This window comes from Ixodes scapularis, unplaced genomic scaffold (assembly GCF_016920785.2).
Source record: "Ixodes scapularis isolate PalLabHiFi unplaced genomic scaffold, ASM1692078v2 PGA_scaffold4__175_contigs__length_147842914, whole genome shotgun sequence".
Lineage (NCBI taxonomy): Eukaryota > Metazoa > Arthropoda > Arachnida > Ixodida > Ixodidae > Ixodes > Ixodes scapularis.
In genome coordinates this window covers 23234267-23251736 of record NW_024609879.1, presented here as the reverse complement: position 1 = coordinate 23251736, position 17470 = coordinate 23234267, and the positions used below count along the sequence as shown (strand labels likewise).

The 17470-nt window shown below is 43.6% G+C and overlaps 1 protein-coding gene across 1 annotated transcript in view; it reads left to right on the top strand.

The window, feature by feature from the left end:
- LOC115323545 (venom metalloproteinase antarease-like TtrivMP_A) overlaps positions 1–17470 on the top strand; it is a 195646-nt gene that overhangs the window by 83372 nt on the left and 94804 nt on the right. The window lies entirely within an intron of this gene.

The following is a 17470-nucleotide window of genomic DNA, read 5'->3' as shown; positions in this document are numbered from 1 at the left end:
ATATTGAGTCGTGTTTGCATTATGCCTTAAATATGATTTGTTACGCATTCTCGCAGGAATATCTGGGTGGTTTTGGATGCGTTGTTCCCACGGTATAGGAAGATGCTTATCGGGTTTATTAGAATGCAAGAGAAGTTCCCATTTATTTAGGAGTAGAGCATGTGAGAAGTATGCTTCATTGAAAGGTTTTCGCAGATTCTGAATCTTTCGAGAATGCGGGAACGTCTTTAGCTCTTACCGCACTTCGATTGCGGGGAGTCCCTTGAGGTAACTGAAGGTATCGTTAACGGAAGAAGTTTATAGCGACCGGTGATGTGTTTAGGCTGCTGTGCTTGATCTAACCGAAATCCACTCGCTCCGCTATACATTGGTGCGTTATGATCTGCCCTGTGCCGTCATGGGATCACGTGGGAGCTACGCTTCGTACTTCAGCAGTCAGCTGCGTGCCCGCGATTGCCTGTTCCCGCAAGCTTTCGTGAACCAAACTTGGTCCGGTTGCTTGGGGTCTCACTTCCTTCTTGTGGCACCAAGCAGAGGCGTCGGTCTGCGGATTGCTCGGTCAGAGGTCGGATTCCCACTGAATTGCTCGTGAAATCTGATTTGTTGCAAACATTTATAACTAATTATGAATAGCTATCATTATTTATAACCACGGTGTAAGATGCATGTAGGTGTGTACAGAGCAGGTGTCGCAGCTTTCAGATAAAGTCCTACTCGCCTTGTTTGCAAGCGGCGCCACAAGATTGCTCCTCGATATGCTGCCAATAACAGCCTGTCGTTTGCCTGGTTTCCAATGCTACTCTACGGGTATACATGCTTGTTTTCTTTTTTAAGTGTTTAATGGGTGCGCAACGTCATGTAGGGCTTGACACTTGCACTACACGTGTTGCTTATACACTGCTTCGTAATTAAACCCAGTTTCGTGCCTTGACGGTGGCAATAGGAGTTTTATAAAAGCGTTGAAGCGGAGTTATCTCTGGCATGGCGTTTAAAGGAATGCTGAACCAAAATATGAATTCCCCAGAACACGCGGAAGAAGCCTGCAACGGGATGCTACAAACACCAAAATATCACTCATATAGCGGTATCTCGAACGGATGACCGTACTTTTCAAAAAAAGAGGCGCATTTGGCAGGACTGTTGACGTCATGTTTCTCCGAAAAGGAGAGGGAACGGCCTCGCGTCTTCTCTGCCTCCCGGCCTTGAGGGAGCGAAGCGAAGAGAGGAGGAAACTAGGTGTCTTAACGGTCACGCGCCTCGTCGGCCTGGTTCAATCTCGACTTCTTTTTCCAAAAATACGGTCGTCCATTTGAGATATCGCCTTACTAGTAGTGTTGTAGGGATTGTAGCGTCCCGCCTACATCTCCAGCATTGTTTTTTTTTTTTTTTAAATCCGAATTACGGATTATTATCTCTTTAAAAGAGCGTTCGTCAAGGTCAGAGAGAGATGTTTCAAGCGGAAAGAGCGCGCGTCCGCATGCCAAAAGAACAAGATACTTTTTTCTTTTGTTTCTTTCTTTTTTTTCTGAGTTATGACTATACTTCGTTTCAGCTTCGGTCCGAGCGGGCCGATGTTATGAGGCGAAGCTACGGTAAATCAAACAGCAAAGGAGGCACAACGTTGTGGCGTGCAATGTGCAGTTGATAGGACCAACCGGCATTTGCCGTCTCTCTGTGCGTGCTCCTCCGCCGGCTAGTCCTACCAAGCGCAGAGACCACGCCATGATGTTGCGCTTTTTGCGCTCTTTGATTGGCCCTTCGGGTAAGAACAGTGGCTGCGCTCGGACCTAAAGTGAAACAAAGTATAAGGATGCCGCGAACGACCCTAGGTTCGAGTTTGAAATGGTTTCCATATTTTCGCGCCTAACTGAGGTTCGCAGTAAAAAAAAAATCGCAACTTTCAAAAATTGTGGATTTTCGAATTCGAAAAGTTTGAAGCTTTCAGGGTTTCTATAAGCTCGCGTTCGATTATTTCAATTATTTTTTTCATTTGAGGTTCGAGAAATTACAAGATTTCGAACTTTCCTAACTTGAAATTCGAGAGGTCAAACGTTTCGATTTTTTTTAATCCGAAATTCGAAAACTTCGAACGTTTCGAATTCTTATAGACATAAAGTTAGATGAATTCGAATATTTCGAATTTCTTTCTACATAAAGTTCGAAAAGGTCGAAGGTTTCGGTCTTTTTTTAGGGCTAAATTCGAAAAAAAAAGTTCGAAGGTTTCGAATTTCTTAAGTCCAAGCGCGCAAAGTTTGAAGTCCGGTTCTCATGTTCCGCTACAGTTTCAGTTTCAAATGACGTTATCACGCCTCACTGGTTTTCACGAAATCTGGTTTCGAAAAGTTCGGGTGTGATATTTGGACTGCGCGAAGTTGGTCAGGCAATTAAATGAGACGACGAGTGTCCGAGATATGCTGGAATATTTACCAGTGCAGAGTGACGTGTGGCCATAGATCAGTAATTGTGACCGCCAGCCCGGAGGGGTCATAAACGTGCATCACAAAGTAGTGATCACACGAACTCACTGTTTAACGATACTTACTCAGTTCGAAACAGCCAGGTTCAGGCAGGTGGTTGAGGCTCAGAAAAACCTTGAAGCGATCTGGCAAACTGCCTCCCTACCCCCTTTCACGCTGGTAGTAATCCGATCGAACGCCGCCCGAGTGACGCTGGCATAAAGTATGTTTAATTTGTACATGATGCGAAATCTTGAGACTGGGAATGAAATTTGAGAGCAAAAGTGTAAGAAGACAAAAAAAAAGGGGACAAGACAACGCCTCAAACTTAGCTCTGGGAATGAAATTTGAAACAAAAAATTATAAGACAGAATAGAGCGGACAGGACAACGCCTCGAACTCCAGCTCAGGACAACGTCTTAAATTCAACTCAGCCGAGTTTAAGACGTTGTCCTGTCCCCTTTTTTCTTTCTTCTTACACTTTTTCTTGCGAATTTCATTTCCAGTCTCGGGATTTTCCATCTATATCAACATACACCAGCTCGCCTGCACCTTGACAATTTTTTTAGTTTGTAATTGCTTGGGAGTATTTTTTTTTCCCGGGACGGAAGAAACGCCGAGCAAAAAACACAGAAGCTGACACAACTTGAGGTCGAGGAGCGTTCTACCATACCAGTGGCGTCGGAAAAGGAAAAACAGGAGGGAAAGGGGGGGGGGAGGGAATGGCTCGAGTCCCCCCTCCCCCTCCCTAGATATGCGGGAAAAGAGGGCATGGTTGAGATTATTTTATTCTGAAATTATTTATGCATATGTATAGCTACTGTCGCTCTTCACTGCATAAAAGATCGCGTCGATGGTCATTGTTAGAAACTCGATGTCAGGAGCAACTACCCGTCACATGCTCGGTGGTTCGGAAGTTCAAAGCTATATCTTTTTGACCTAAATAACTGTGCCATTGGTAAAAAATAATAAATAAATAAACATAACAATAAATGAAAAATAAAAAAAGCTTTAAATTAAAAATACAAAGAATTCGCCGGAAGTGTTGTATTCTTGCATATTAAGAGGTTCAGAGGCCTAGAACTACGAAACAAGTTCCGCCTATTTAAATGGGTACAGGTTAAAAGAAACACGTCCCAGGAACGTAAAATAAAAAAAAAAAGTTTTTTCTTATGACGTGCTGAACTTGACCAATTTTAGAAATCTTCCCCCATTAGTTAATTTATTCCTGCACGTGAAAAAAAAACAGTAAACCCATTTTGAATTCTGCAGATGGTAATGATATGTACTGTCTTTGGTGCTAAATTAAATGCGATACCTCAAACAATTTCGACGAAAAAATTACCAAGTTTAGGGCATAATTGCTTGTAGGTACATGATTTGATATTTCTTCAAAACTCGTCTTGAACAACAATAATCATATCTTAAAACGACACTTACCCAGGCTATACATAGATCATTCTTAAAAAGTTTAAGATCTCTACCATATATAGCTCCGGCTGTAGCGCGCTTCAAATATGGTAGAAACGACAGTTGTCAAAAACCCGTTGTCCTTCCTCGCTCCTTCGCGAATCTATTTCTTTAAAACCAAGCATGCCAGATGATTGAAATAAAAAATATTGCCTTTCGCAAAGAATGCGGCACCGCAAGTAAAATTGCGAAAAACAATTACGACTGTACTTCACTGCTTGAATCCAAATGAAACCGGCCGCCGGCCTTTCGAAGATCGACGAACTTCGACCTTTTACCAAAAAAGGTCGAAGTTCGTCGAACTTTTGACTTTTCAGGAATCGAAAGTTCGACAATTTTCGAATTCTTTAGAATAATAAGTTCGAAAGTCTGAAAATGATCGAATTTCTTAGCGTAGGAAGTTTGAAAGTTCGAAAAGCTTCGACCATTTTAGTGCAAGAAATTCGAAAGTTCGAAAATAATTGAATTTCTTAGCCTATCAAGTTCGAAAGTTCGACAAGTATCGAATTTCCCAGCGTAATAAGTTCGAAATTTCGAAAAGCATTGAACTTGTTAGTTTAACAAGTTCGAAAATTCGACTTCCATCGAATTTCTCGATAGGAAAAGTTCTAAATTTCGAAATTTTTCGAGCCTTTCGAACCACTTGAATCGATCATCGAACCTTCGGTTTGAAAATAGTTCGCGGCGTCTCTAGTGATGAGATCTGGACGGCGAAGACGCTGTCAACTGAGCGCACCAAGTTGATTTTAGCTGGTCCAACGCGTCGCAAAGTTCGCCGTGCTCTTTGTCATCACCTATATATTGTCAAAAATGACAGATGATGAGGCCGGAGCGAACGCAATGAACGCAAGATTTCATGGCCGGACACGGCACCGAAGGTATTTTCCTTTACAAAAGCTGGAAGAGTCATAGAGCCAAAGGTCAAGCTAGCACGTCTTCTCTTGCCTTTTTCACCATCACGGCGAATGGTGATGCGTCGTGCTTCAGAAACTCCCTATCTAATGAAATCCTAAACTAGCTCTGCATCTGTTGTAACAAGCAAGTCATCTTCAGAGGTGATTCCTTGCACAGTGTTCAACTTTCGGTGAGCAGGAGCTTTAACGTTATAGCTGATATATAGTTGAGGGGCAGTACTGCTTCTTTCTGCCTCTTTGTGTTGATCTAAACTACAGGGTCGCCTCGTGCTATCTTTTTGGCACTGACGCTTGTGCCGACACCTTCGTATACTTTGGACACTAAAAAGGGGGACAGTTTGGAAAGTCGCTTTTCGCTCTCAGAGTGTAAAAGAAGAAACTGGAATTTTGAACGGATCACAAAACTTCGTAACAATGTCAATTGCTTCGGTGTGACCACTGTTCCAAGGCCGAACCGGTTGTAGATCGGGGACCACAAAATACTGGAGGAATATTCGGTTCCTAGGTGCACCACCCACCACTGAGCCCAAACAAGGGGTAGGGTGTGCACTATAGCAAGAAAGGCTTGGATGACACAAGCACTCAACCAGTGCTGCCCAGGCACGATACCCGAGTGTGGTTGCAGAGACAGTATCTGTTTCCATAAGATTAGCCCCTGTTACCTTAGAAGGTGAAAAAGAAAGGAGTAAATTGTACAAAAGGAAATACAGATTTCGAAGGAAAAGCTAAGGAAGGAAGAAGAGGGTAGCAGAGGTGACTGGCTGCATGATTCTGGTTGGGCCAAGCAAGGACAACCATATATGGAAACCAGGGGCCGAACTGGTATATTGCCTTGCCGAGGGGCCCCGAAGGGTCCAAACGTACCCCGGGCTTATCTCAACTACATTCATCCTTTTTTCCCTGGACACGGGCTAAGCCACGCACAGCCAAGCGTGGCTGGGTAAGTCCACATTGCTCGGGATTCGTGGTGACGCCGCTCACCATGTACCTACTATAGCAGGAGCCCCCTGTGGGCGTGTGTGTGAACCCACGCAGCTGGAAGTGTGGTTGAATAGTATCACGTGCTAGCATGTACGCAAGCATTAGTGTTAAGTGGCACACTGGCAAGCAAATCAATGTCGACATGACTCCGAAACATTTTGTCCAAAGTAGATATCTATATATGATATTTAAGCAGTTTCGAGCCACACAAAAAAAACAGCCTGTGACAAGCAATGATGCAAATATTATGATAATATTTTTGTTATGCTTTAATACTAAGTGAACTTCTAGGCCTTCTTATTGAATCACTATTAATAAAAGAGATCGCTATGATTATAGACTAGACGAAATTCACAATAAAGTCAAACGTTGTGGTCTAGGGAAGAGTATGCAATGCCCCCTTTGAGAATTATTCTAGTTACGCTGATTATAAGTATAAACCTGAAAACAAACATATGGCAATGTTGCTTAACCATAGCTGGGTATGTCACAATGTCAGAGTATGGTTTTTGTTTTTGTCACGGAACTTAAAAAATCGAATGACAACCATTGTATATTTTACATTTCAAATAAAGCTCTGTGCTTAAAAGCACGAATTGGCGTTAGCGCATTTTATCGTCTAGTCATTTATTTCCTCTTTTCTCCTTAACAATATCACTCAAAATAAGCCGTCTCATCTGCTTTTTCGCCATGAAATATGTACATGTTTTTTTAATTAAATATAGACAACTATATTTTGAAATAATACCCAGGGCGACTGGCAACTAATATAATCTTTATTTGTCCCCTTAGTTTGATACTGACAGCGCACCATTGCGTTTGGCCGCACCTATAAGCGCAGATCTAATACCGGAATATTTATTGAGTTCAAGACAATAGGTACTGCATTCAAGAGCACTGATGAGCGGTTCTGGTGCCCTCCACTTTACATAATGTTATTCTGAATAAATTACATTCGTGTTGTTTGCTAGAGGGAAAAAAACATCCTGCCCACTCAAAATTCAAAGAGGTTACGAACTCAATGATTATTTTAAACTATACTGCAATGATGAAGGTTATCTTTTAAAAATTTAAACGGGAAATAAATTGAATTAAAAATATCTAGAGATTAAAGCTCGCACCAGTGGATGGAGGTGTGTGCTCTTAGGTTATTCTTTTTTATGGTGGGGTTAATGCACGTTCTTCAAATAAAACACGAGTGGTTGATGTTTGCAGCAACTACTTATTCGACATTGGTACTAAAATTACCACGTAAAGTATAACTCTTTGACGGCTTCTTTTTGAGTTTCTTTTGAAAGGTTTTAATCACTTCAAAGTTTGATGCTAACGACTGTTTCTTGCAGAGTTATGGAGTACTATTTCCTAATTTATTACCAATATTACAATGATTTTGTCTTGTTCTGTAAAATTCGTGAATAATATTATAGAAACTGATAATGCGCCTGATGACTTAAAACAAGCCATAGTTTTTTTTCTTTTTTCAAAGGTGGCGCACAAAACCAAGTGTCATCCTACAGGCCAATCTCAATACCATCTTGCATTTCACAGATATTAGAAACACATATTTTTGTTGTTATGTACGGTTTTCTCGAAAAATACAATTTAATCTCGCCAAGACAACACCGGTTTGTTGCTGGTCGTAGTACAAATAATCTCCTTGAGAAATTCTCAGATATTGTGCACTCTTCCTTCGACGATAACATGTATGTGTGTACCCTCTTTGTTGGTGTAGCCAAAGCGTTTGACACCGTGAACCACAACATCCTCTTAGACAAACTCTATAGAATCGGCTTTCGGGGACCATTTCATACATTGCTGAAGAGTTTTCTTTCAAATCGTACACAGGTTGTTTCAGTAGAAAATGTCCGCAGCTCTCAAGTTTTCCTTACTTCCGGAATCCCCCAGGGCTCCATCTTGTCTCCTTTACTATTCAACCTCTACGTAAATGATATTTCTGCGGTAACGACAAGTTCAACGATTTTTCAATATGCTGACGACACTCTTTTGTTTTCCCGGCACCTAGCCTACCAGCGTGCTATGGAAATGCTTCAAGCAGATGCAACTAAACTTTTTGACTGGTTTTCGGCAAACAAGCTACGTGTAAATGCTTCGAAAACAAAACTGATCTGCTTCCGTAATCCTTTAAAAACTATCAGTTTGACTTGTCCACTATTCCTTCACAATTCCAGTTGTCCATGTTGTAATTGTAGACCTGTCGAATATGTTAGCTCAGCAAAGTAGTTAGGTCTTCAATTTGATTGTGATCTTACATGGGACACTCACATGTCTTACGTATGTCCACGGTTGAGGAGGGTGTCATGCATTATGTACCACATTAGAGGTTTTATACCATTGTCCGTTAGAAGGAGCATAATGCACGCCTTAGATTACAGCGTACTAAGGTACGGCATAACTGTCTTTTTCAATTGTTCACTTTCCTGGCATTGAGCGAGTTTTAAAAGGAATTCTAAAAAGTGTCGCATACAACAGCGACTTGTCATCCAACGCCAACCTCTTCGCTTTACTTGAGTTGCCGCCTTTTTACTCGCTTTTTCTTTCAACTGTCGTTTGGCGGCATTTTTGGGAAACTGATTTCAAACTCGCGTCTACCCTTTCTCGTGAACTCAGATCTGTTCCACGTCACGTTGCTTCTAGGGTGAGAACTCACTATGGTAAAAGTCTGCGCACATTTTATGTCTCAAAGATGTTTAATGATCTTTAAGAATCACTGCTTTCCATTAACTCAAACAAAACGTTCAAAAACATCTGAGAAGCATGTTCACTGATGTGCTGAAACAGTGGCATACATCTTCTCTTTTTCCACCTTAGTTTTGTGAGGTAATCTTTTCAGTTCACGTCTTTTTTACACGTTTGGAGCGGTCATTAGAAACGTGACTGGTAGAAATAATTTGTATCATAATAGGAATATTTTTTTTCTTGATGAAAATTTAAAGAAGCACGAAAAACGTTTTTTACGAAAGTAATCGTGTAAGTAATTTTAAGAGTAACTGTGACTGCGCATATCTTTATCTTTTTCTTTTTGAAAAGTATAAAAAGCTTATTTTTTCGTTAAGAAAAGCAATTCTGTAAAAATGCGTGCGCCTCTCTTTTTTCTTTTTTTTTTGAGGAAGTAAGCTGGCGTTTGGCAGTTCGCTCCTGCTTCCAATACGACTTCGGTCTTTATTGTATTTTCGAGCTGTTGCGCATGTGCGTATGTGTGATATTCTTTTTCGGGTGAGACCACGTTTTTTCCCGCTCCTTTTCAAGACCGACAGAATTATGAACTTGCGCCTTGAGCAGAAGATATCATCGCTGTGTGATTCGTGTTTGTGCGTGTGTGTGTGTGTGATTGTGTGTACGTAACAACGTGAGCATTTTCAATATGCTTGCTGCAACTGCTGGGTCTAGTCCCACGAGTCCTTGAGGCTTTGACAAGACCTGGAACTTGATCCTGACTCTAAGAATTAGTTATTAAAGATTATTATTATCATTATCTTTTATTATTATAACGAAAACTCCTCCTGGTCTCTGTTGGCGTTTTACAGGCCCCCTTCCAGAAATCCGATTATTTTGGTAAATGAGATAAAAAAAATACTAGCGGGACTCTCATCAGTAGAAAAGATTTGCCTTGTAGGGGATTTTAATATCGATCCTTTGAAAACATCAAGTTCAATTGTCTGCGACTATCTCAATGTACTTTCCAACGTAGGATTTGTGAACGTCATTAACTCGCCAACACGGGAAGAATACATGACAGATAAATTAGTATTATCATGCATAGATCATATTCGTTTGGGTTACGTCCCAATCCGGCTGATGCCTCAATTCGGCTATTGCCTCAATTCGGCTAGAAGTTTCAATTCGGCTGGACGTTCCAGTTCGGCTACATCCTCAATTCGGCTAGAAGTTTCAATTCGGCTGGACGCTTCAGTTTGGCTAAATCTTCAGTTCGGCTACAAGTTTCAATTCGGCTGCATGCTTCAGTTCGGCTAGATCCTTGTTTCAATTCGGCTGGACGTTCCAAGTTGATCAAGCTAGACATCCAAGCATAAGGTGCCCCAAATTTTTTTAGAGAGACGTTAACTATATCTGCATCTTGCCTTAACATTGCAACGTGCAAGCTCAGATCAAGAAGTTCAAGCAGCTACGAAGGCTTTGGGCAAAGAAACATTTGTGTTTGTGTTGTTTGTTCTGTGGAGCTGCTGTGCAAACACCAGGTCTCTGCTTCAAAGAAATTTATTCCCTTGCCCAAAGAATGGATTACAGCAGTCCAAAGATTGCTTTTTCCAGTGCTGGCCACTGTTCATGTGAAAGGCACAGGACGCCTTGGCAGCTCCTACGTCGAACTGAGTTGAAGAAAAAAAGAAGATACCTGCATCAGTTATGAGACAAAACAATATGGTAGAGGTTCAATCCAGTGATTTACATCTTCAGGAGGCTCAGGAGAATGTAACAGTATACCTGTAATTTTTTTCAAGGTCACAAATCTGCCTCAAAATTGGCTAAACACACCAGTAGCTTTGACTGACCTCGTAACCAAAACCTTACGTCCACAAAAAATTGTTTGGCGACATTTAATTTTCAAATTCGGTCCTCATCATATTTTCAAAGTGAAAGTTTCTACTGGCAGTATTAAAAATGTGGAGGCTCGGGCAAGCTGGTGTTGCATACTCCTCTACAGCGCGAAAAATTCGCAACCAAGCACAGGCACACACAAAAGGAAAAGACATTCATGAAGCTCTGACTTGCAACTCAGACTTGTATTATTTCTTCTCTGCCTGCGCCTGTCTTTTTAAACAATAAGATTTTTTTTTGTTATTTTTGGTTTTATCTGGATGCAAGATTATCTAATTCTTTTTTGTAATAAATCTGGACAAGGTTTAGTGACAGTTTTTTTCTAACCTCGAAATCTTTTCAGCTTCAATAACTTCCCTAATTAGTTGGTTATTATTTTTACTCATTACGGGGCAATGTTATTAGTTCTGCTTGACATCTGCAATCTTGGCAATGTATGCCTTAGTGTCCAGAAGTGATTCTGTTTATGTTGTAGTCGTGTTCCCCTTGTCTATGTGACATCAGTATTTGTGACGTCGGGGTGGGGAGGGGTTGGGTTTTGGCAGTAGAACTTGTTTCCAACTGATTAGAAGAATTTCGATGGCAACAAATAAAGCCTATGGAACCCCAACAATAGCTCAGCAGCACGAAAGAAATATGTTCCATTCTACTCTCTGATGTGGTTGTGCTAGCCATGCTCCAAACAAACAAGAGTTTCGAACAAACCATTTGGGCTTCGTAACGTGAAGAGGGGTACAGTTTCTATCATGAAGGAAGCCATTAGCCCGCAGATTTTGTGGGACGAGCGAAGGCGGCGGAACTTTTTAGATTTCACACTTCACCCCGCACAGCCATGCAGCATGGCACGTTCCCGTGGCACCTACGGCTGTGAGTAGCAAGTATGTCAGGGAGCCTTTAAAAAGGTGGGTGACCGAATCGAGGAGACTGATAGCTTAATGTACCGACACCTGGATAAGTAACCCTGTTGTTGTTTACGGGTTTTATGGCGCAAGAGCTCCGACGGCCATACTGCGCCAAACTAGGTAGGATAAGTAACCCTGGTTTGCAAGTTTTGTCGTGGGAGAGTTGGTATTAACTGGGGTGTACTGCGAGTTGTAGAGGATCTAGAGTCACACCGCCATATTCAGCTCAAGAAATCTCGTCTAGGCACAGGCAACTCCTTCCGCAATCATTGAGACTATAAATTAATTAATACACTTGTGCCTGGTTATTTTTTCTGTTTCTTTTGACTTTCTGAGAATCGAGAAACTCAGCAAGCAAAATTAGTATCTAAATTATTCTGAAAAACGGAGAATTTAATCAAAACAAGCTCTGAGAAACATCAAATTTTCCACAAAGGTAAACTCCAGAAAGCACCCTCCAATGCCGCAAAGGATTACATTCTTTTCCCGTCTTTCTTCTCCGACATTGTTTCCCTGCTTTTATCAGTCTCGGGTTCTCTAGATTATGATCGACAAAGGATTAATTCTGGAAACACGGAATGCCGCTTATAGTGATGCTGCTATATGTCACGCTAGGGGTAGCCAGGCAGGCTCTGGTGCAGCTTGGTTATGACCTTCCTCGCAAAGGGAAGTTTTGGCATTGCATACGAGGCGATACTTGCCCAAGTCTAGAGGTTACCTTGGCAAGGTTCTGGAAGCACCCATGCTCACAAGTACGGTAACTGCCCAGGTCACCTTGGAAGGTCTCAGCACACGGCAGGCACCACCGTCTGTCGTAGGTATGATGTGCTGCAATGTCTGATGACACAAACTGCAGCAAAACAAAACATATTTTCCTGTGAAACAGTATCCATAGCTGCAATTTCCGTACCAGCACACTGCATGAGTAGCTAATTTCATTGTGCACTTCTTTCTACATTAGAAGCACAGTTTAGCCTGAAGGTGTCGGCATATATCGGTTCCACGTATAAAGTCACTCATACAGATTTACGTCAAACAAACATATTTCGCCACGTCTGTGGCTGTGGCAGAAAATACTAAGAAAGGCGAGATAAATCGATGATTGCATGCTTGAAATGGTCAGAAATGGGAGGAAAAAGCCCCGAGACACTTTCCTCCCATTTCTCCTCCTGTGAACAGCAAGGTCGAGGGAGCACACCAGTGGTGCAATCGCTGGTTTGTATGCGGTGCTCGAACGCGATTAATTTACGATGTTTGGATACCATCATTTCAGCCATGTTGCGATTACATCGATACCTTAAGAACTGTCAAACGCTGATTGAAAAAAAATTGTACCGGCTCATTCACGACTTTCTTAGCTTTGGTTGCTCCCATTACGGAATAAAGGGTTCGTTCACCAAATAAACAACGCACTCCCGAGCTTCACCCAGTTTGTCACTGAAGGCTTTGTTCGTGTTCGAAGCTAGATCTTCGCTCAAAAAGCACTTCGAAATTACAAACAAATCTACAACGACTCTCAGCAACCCTCGTCTCATTGAACCGCAGCGCAGTTTTCGCCCAAAGGAGCCGCAAGTAACGACTCTTGAGAACAAAATAATTATCTATAAAAGCAATGCATGGTTCCGGCATTTGAGCACAAGGTATTTGACGTCTTTCGGAGAACGCTACAAAAGCTTAGTATTCCAACAAGAGCTTAAACGTAAAAAAAATTTCAGTTTTCTTCGTATCTGCCTGAACTGGGCGGAGCCACCCGAACGACCCGACGTATGCAAGATCCAAAGCATGTGTCGCAAACTGCTGTGTGCAGCACGCCGGAGCAGCCATCTTTCCGACTGTTTGCACGCTGGCTCACATTGTTTCGATGCACATGTGTCTTGCGTTTAACGTTTCGATGGCAGCCTTTCAATTTTAAGAACAAAGCGTCAAGTGCTTGCCTGGCTGTCACTAACACTGTTCACACACACAGTTGCTCAATGCAAAGTGTAAACAAGTACGCCCATGACATCCTGGAAAGGACAGCCTGGCGCCTAGGCAGTACGGCCTTGCAGGCCCAATCAAAGCTCGCAGGATGCTGTACATAGACTGCGCGACACTGTTAAGCACTAGACACAACAAAGAAATAAATGCACCTTGATCCTATGAGAAAACTCTGATGACACAGAGTATAGTAAGACTTGCGAAGCTTGTAACTGGGTTCATGAGCTTTTAATCACTCCCGCGACACACACCTGCACACAATGTGTCATCCGAATTTACCCATTGGATCAAGGTACATTAAATTTTTTCCGCTGCCAAATGGAAGGGAAGGTGCGACAACATTATCCTTTTGTCTTACCCTAGCATGAACTAGCTGGTAATGGTACAATTACAAGCGAGTTGCTTTCACTGCTGTCCCTCCTGCTCAAGCTCTCGTACAACCAAACCACAATTAAACGCAAGGCGCTTGCCCGCACTTGTAGCCACTCCGGCTAGTCCATGCTAAGACGCGACAAAGCATGGCAGGAAGCCTGCCACTACAGCACGTCGGCCGCCGGGCATGACTGGCGAGTGCAAGCGCCACGCGAGTAACATGAATGTTCTGCAATAGCTGCGTGACTTAAAAGAACCCAGATGAAACGCCGTTCGTTGTGCCATTCAGTGGTGCAGGGGTAGAACATCGGGCTCCTCATCAAAAGGCTGTGGGCTCGATCCCCCTATAGGGGAGACATATCATTGATCTTATTTCATTAAGTGAACCCTATCTTTGCTTTTATTCTCTGTTCTTCTCATTCGACGTGCTTCCGTGACCGACTGGGTAATCCATGTTGATCTACAACAACTGGATCGGTCTTTGCATGCTCTCAACCCTAGATATATAACACAGAGCTGCAAACAAAATCACAAAATTTTCAAGAGCCGCAGAGGGAGGGAGGAGGGGGGGGGGGGGCACGGCAGGTTTTTTGTTTAGAGCAATAAACGAAATTCGAACTAATTTCGGTCTATCTTATATGAGTGAAAAGCAGTCCAGTTGTGCGTAAGGCAGCAGTAGCACATTTAAAACGCGTTTCATTTCTCTTTTTGGGGAAGTGCTCCGGGAGAGAGGGGGGTGGGGGAGAGAGAGGAGGGATAAGGGAGGGAGCGGCGAGCCGCACTTTAACACGCGGAGAGCCGCAGCTTGGCCACCCCTCTACTGGGGCATCGCCATGCAGGTTCTCAAGGAGCTTGGGAACGGCCTTTCCCTCTAAATTAATTCCTGGCATTGTATACTAGGCGATACCTGCTGTAGTCTATGGGTTACCTTTGCAGGGAGATGGAGGCATCGATGATCACACGTACGGCAATGGCCGATGTCGCACATCATCAAGGAAGGTCTTCATGAAGCAGGCAACTTGTCCTGTCGATGGAGACCCAAACATATCCTGCATATGTGGGTAAAGTGCCTAAAATTTAATTTAATTACAACTACAACTACTTCTCTCCAAAAGCATCATGACATCAAAGCTTGCCGCTTTCCATAGATGGACTCGCTAGCACAGCCTGGCCTTTTTCGGTCGGCCAGGGTGTCGAGAGTGTTTTGTAGCGACCCGCCACACGCCCTCAAAGTTGAACTTGTGTGTTACTCAAATTTCGGAAGAGAAGCCTACTACCAAGTATGATAGAATTGTAGCAGGGGATCATGATGTTAGCTCCGTAGCCCCCGCAACTTAACCTCCATTATCGCCAGCCCCTTTGCCGTCTACTTCATCGCCCATCATGACTACCCGTCATCCCTTGTGGTTGACGCTTGTTCGTAGGGAAGGACTGGCTGGCACTGCTGGGCTCTGCGCCGCTACTCATCCCAATTCCCAAATGGAGACTGCGGCTGACCGATGACATCTGTCGTCTGCTTCCTTTCTTCGGTACTTTACTTCGGTTAAGGAACTGTTTTTTGCAGATAGTATAACGTGTTGAAATCGCTTACCTACTAATTTCAACGGCAATTCATCTTGGAAGTGCCCGCGCAAAGCTGGTGTCGCGATGTGTGGTGATATCAAACGCAGAGAGTGCCTGAAGAATTTTGAGGTTGCTCAAACGATTTGTGGATTTGTTTGGACGCACTTTATGACAAACAAATCAGCGGCAAGCGGCTCATAGTCAGATCTTCTAAATTGCTGATTGCGACACTTCCCTGATGACTTGCTAAGTGCTTGGATATGGTCAAAAAACTTCGAGAGAAACCTATTCCTTCAGACTACGGATACGGAAGGCTCCGCTTCTCAGGGCGCGATGACCCAGGTCCCCTCTACAGCCCATCGAGACTTTGGACGGCGCTCGAATGCGTGCTCAGAGTGCAGTCCAGTGTTACTTTACTGCCATCGGACGGCACTCAGATACAACCTGGATTAAAACAGTTTGCTTTTATTGTTATTGCGGTCACTGTGTAGGTCACTCACTGAGGTGAAGAGGAGGTGAGACGGGGTCCAGTCACCGCCGCGATCAACGACCGAAATCCAACGGTTCCGCAACTTGCTGACCCTTGTAAAACCAGGAGAACTGCCCACAAATTCACTTTACTGCGAATTGTATTATGCTGTGGGACTGAACGGTAAAATGTAATGCCTGCGGAAGAATAATCTCAACGGTCCTTGTAGTCGCGCACACTGCAAAGCCCCATCCTGGCCCCTCCGACGCGCGATGCCACATACTTTCGATTCCTAGAGTTTGCCTGTTCATCGCAGTTCGCCCAGTCTGCCGCTCACGGCAGCGCTCGCTATATCCCTTCCGTTCTGATAAAACCCACTAGACAGAACGAGTGAACGGCTGTGGTTTCGGAAAACGTAGTGTCTAGAAAACTGTCCGACGGCACTCTTGCAGAGCGTTCAAATGCCATCCGACGGTACTCCACTCGCGCGTTCAAGTGGCGTCCGAAAGTCTCGTATAAAACGAGTTCTCAAAACGACTTTTACAAAGGGGAGTGTGGCGTATTGGTAAGATGTGTCACATAAGCACGTGATCCCGGGTTCGATCCCCACTGCGGGCTGACTTTATTGTTTTTGTTTTCTCGAACATTTTATTTTGCCGACGCATTTGGCGATATGTACATTTATTTTTTTACCATTAACACAAGAAAAAAACGAATGTTGTCGCCGAAATTTCGCTGAACGAAATAGCATGGTACTTCGTTTCCGAAGGTGCATCGGGGAAAGCGGGGCTTGGTTTGGACGCCGCGAAGCGGCGTGTACGACAGGGCCAAATGGGTCAATAGCTTTGTAATTAGCAGCCGCATACTGTCGCCGCGAAGCGGCGTGAACGCAGGCGGGGGTGTGTGTTAACGAGCTCCCCAGTGATACACGCGCCGTCCGACTCCCGGACGGCACTTGCAGGCGCGATCGGAGTGCCGTTGGGCGGCACTGTAGACACAGCATTCGGAAAGTGCTTTGTGGCCCCTTCCCGAACTTGCGCTACCATGCTTTCGTGGATACTCACCCTTGATGAACGAACTGTGAAGTGGGACCGGTCAGTGATTCGGTATTACTTTCGCTGCAATCGGAGGCGGCGTTGATTTGAACCGCTCGTGCCGTCGGGTGGCACTGTAGACACAGCCTTCGGAAAGTGCTTTGTGGCCCCTTCCCGAACTTGTGCTACCATGCTTTCGTGGATAGTCACCCTTGATGAACGAACTGTGAAGTGGGACCGGTCAGTGATGCGGTATTACTTTCGCTGCAATCGGCGGCGTTGATTTGAACCGCTCGTTCTGGAAATAGGAGCCTTGTCTTGAACAAAACCATCCAATAACTCAAAGGCCGCAACCACGTCGCACACAACTCTCTACCTGCCCACATGCGTTGCGCCATCTTGGGTCCCAGTGTTGCCAGGTGAGGAAAACAAAAATCAGTGGATACTAGATAGAACTCAATCGAACTCCCTAAAATCAGTTAATAAAATTATACACTTTTTTCACTCCGAGACTAATCTTTTAGCAAATATCATAAGCTATAAAACAGCAGTTTAGATAAAACTGTATTCCCAAATTGAGCTATAATTAGTATTATTTTTATTGCGTCACTCTGCTGCAATGTCCGACAGAAATGTTTTAACGTCCAAAAAGTCGGTTTGATTGTATCAACTATTCCGATGACTTGACTCAACGCTGCAATACAAAAACCTAAGCTCCTCTGCGTGAAAACGGAACTACGTGGATGCGAGTTGCAAA